This window comes from Bidens hawaiensis, unplaced genomic scaffold (genome assembly GCF_021521415.1).
Source record: "Bidens hawaiensis isolate Kalapana, Puna unplaced genomic scaffold, B.hawaiensis_p1.1 tig00001088_1, whole genome shotgun sequence".
Lineage (NCBI taxonomy): Eukaryota > Viridiplantae > Streptophyta > Magnoliopsida > Asterales > Asteraceae > Bidens > Bidens hawaiensis.
Window position 1 is genome coordinate 4,080,722 of NW_027491063.1, and position 3,602 is coordinate 4,084,323.

Below are 3,602 nucleotides of genomic sequence, written 5' to 3' on the forward strand. Positions count from 1 at the left end.
TACTCGGGAGTGAACTTTACTTGGCTATGAAGAACAGACTTGCTTGATAAAGTGAACCTTGCCCGGATTAACATAAACTAGTGAACCTTGCCCGGTAATACACTAATTTGCAAACCCTGCTCGGATATCCACTAAAGAAGACTACTTGAAGTTAACCTTGCCCGATAGACAAAATATCGTACCCGGCTAAGTAAAATCTTGCTCGGATGTCTAAGGTGTGCCCGGATCAATACTTAGCGAATTCTGAGGAGGTTGAGAAGATTCCAATCTTCCATGTACTTCATCTTGGTCAAATCTTTGACTCAACAATCTCCCCCTTAGGTCAATTGTTTGACTCAACAATGTCCCCCTTAGATCAATTGTTTGACTCAACAATCTCCCCCTAGATTGGAACACCTCAGCTGACCCAAAACATTTCTAAGGTTACTTACACTTAGTCAAAAATACACATCAAATTCAAAGTCAAATTACATGACCAAATAACATAAACAGATTACATAATTAAAAGTTGTCCGAAGACATTACAAAACAAAGCCTATTCTATTGATCTTGTCTCTTTCTTGCATTTTGAACGACTTGTCATCGATTGACTATCTCAGAAGCAGCTTTCATTTTGAAGATATCAAGGGCTTGGTAGTGAGTGTGACTTTCTGGTATAGCCAAATCCCTTATATCCATCAAATATTCATTATGCAGGCAGGTCAAGTCTTCATCTTTCTTAATAATCCCCAGTATTTTTCCATCAGAGTTTCTTAGTACAAAATGATCAGCATTCTCTTTGTATTCATTTTCAGCTATAATGCCATTCTTCTGTACTATGTAGTTGGGGCGTCTCATTCTTCTTCCCATACTTATGCATGTATTCATGTTAGACAATGGATTCTCATCTCTGACAGTCATTTGATAATCTCTCGCAGCTATGTCCATTCTCCTCAGCTTCCGAGTCCTTTTTGACTTGTGAAATTGGATTGTTCTCCAATTTCTCTTTTCTTTTAAGAATTTGAACCCTTTGTCAACTTCTTCCATCAAAAACTTTGACAGATCATTCATCTGTTTACCTGCCATTTTGTTTCTGTTTCGATAATCATACAATCTAAGAGTGACCATCCTTTCCAGTTGTTCTTCATTATATTCACGGAAGTCACTCCTAACAACAATCTCTCTCAATTGTCTACTTTCCATAATCACCTTCTAGGACTCAGTGACATAATCAAAGTACAGTTCTCTAGGAAGATCCACATCATACTGTGGTCTTATTGTTCTTTGTTGTGCAGAATTGCTTGATTCACCTCTTCCTCCTTGACCTCTTCCACCTTGTGGAAATCTTCTTGAAATTGGAGGCCTGAAAGCAATAGACTTCTTTGGTTTCCCAGGACTTAAGTTGAAAAACTTTATGTAGATGGCCTCTACCATTTCAGTTGGAAGATTGGCAAGTTCAACAACATTTTCTCCATGTTCTTTAAGTTCTAGTAACATTTTTGCCATTCCAGTAGTGTTTGCCAACCCAGCAGGTACAAATCTTCCATCTGCATAGTATCTTGGGTTCTCACATTCTCTTAAAGCTTTTTCTCATTCACTCTTTTGAAAATAGAAAAGGTTTTTCAGATCCTCCTTTTCCAAGACATTAAAGTCTGCTTCATTCATTCCCCTTTGATTGATCATTATGTTCCTCAGAATGTTGATCATCTCTTCATTCTTCGAAGGAACAAATGGTTCAACCTCAGGTTCAGGCTTCACTTCTTGAGGAGTAGGGGTTTCAACTGATCTGACTTTTTCTTTTGTCTTCTCCCTAAAAGTTTGAATTTTTCTCTTCTTTGCTTGAGGTTCATCAGTTGGTACAGACTGTTTAGAGCTCTCAGTTTGGACCCTCTTCAGTTTTTCTTTCTTTTCAATTTGTTGTACTGGTCCAACACTGATTCTCTGGATAGGTTCTCAACAATCTCAGGCTTCATACCTCTTTCCAGCAGGTATCCACACATACCTCCAAACGTTTTCTTTAAAGCTTCTGTCTTTTCAAGTTTCTCATTTTCTTTTACACACTTTTCAATGACCTTTTCTCTTTCACTGTTAAACAAATCTTGTAGTTGGTCAAAGTTAAAATGAGACAGACTTTTTTCATAATAGTTATGCCTTCTGAGATAATCTCTGTATTTCTGGGCATCTCTATTCTTTTGTTGCATAAGCTTCTTGAGAGTATTATTTTCTTCTTCTAATCTCTGCTTTAATTCATCATCATTCATAGCAGCCAGGGTTTCGAGGCTTATACCAAATCTTCTTAACTTTCTAATCAATGGATTTTTCTTTTTAGCTTCCAACACACTCAGCTCAATGTTTGAGGTGGTGTGTGAGTGATTTGGTGTGGTGGAGTTTGTGGTGGTGATTGTGGTGGTGTTGGAATAGGTTGTTCAATTTGCTCAAATTGCTCCCCCTGATCAGGTGCAACAATGTTTACAGCTACCCCATCTCCTCCTTCATCTCCATCAACATCATCATCTCCATCATAAGAATCTCCATCATCATCATCTCCTCCTTCCTTCTCTGAGCTTAACTCAGGCACTGGCATGGTCCAACAACCATGGAAATATCTCAAATGGGACATTTGAGTTGTACATATTTGAAACACCTGGATTCTTGATTCCTCTGTATGTATCAGGGTTTTGCAGTTGGTGTGTAGTTCCAACAGTGGGTAGATTTTGAAGTTCACTATTGAAGATTATCTGTAGGAACCTTGGATATTGTAAAAATCTTTTCTTTTCAGCCTTCTTCAGGTTTCCTACTAATCCTTCAAATATCATCTTCGAAAAATTGAAAGGTAGATCATATATAATTCCCACTGTGGCATTTGCCAAGTCATGACTCATCAAGGTCCATGATCCCTTCCTTGGAGCAAATCCGTGTATCACATGATGAATAAGAAACATGAACAACATAGGGAACATACCCTTCTGAAACTGTCCATCGTGTACATTTCCTTGATACCCCATTGTTTCTTCAAATATCTTCATTAAGTGACGAGTGCTGAAGTCTATAGAGTTATGATCACCATCATTCAACCATAGACATATTCTTATCATCCTTTCTGTAATGTGTATTTCTTGTCTATCAACGGTTACTTCGATTCTTTTACCATTTATGTCTTCAACCAGTTCTGCAGATCTCCAGAAATCCAAGGAATGATTTCTGTAGATCACAGGGCTTTCAGTGAACGCGAAACTGACATTGACCGTGCCATCCATGTTATCATCCTAGCCATTGGCTCATTGTCAGGTGTGACTTGTAACAGTGCACACATGTTGTGTTTTGGTTCGAAGACATATTTGGGTTCATTGTCTGCCATATTTGAATCACATAAACAAACATATTCAAAGTAAAATTAGTCATAAAGTCCAGTACTTTAGATAATTTCAAGTTATAAAAAGAATGAAGAAGAAAGAGAGAGAAAATCATCAAGAACATGTTCTTCGACAAGTTTATAACCTAAACACATAAATAGATTATTAGTAATCAGATACATAATCAAAGCCCAATATAGTCTAATCGTGGTCGGAAAACACATTAATGTTGCTTACCAAGTCGGAATTAGAGGGCTGATTCAAGTTAGG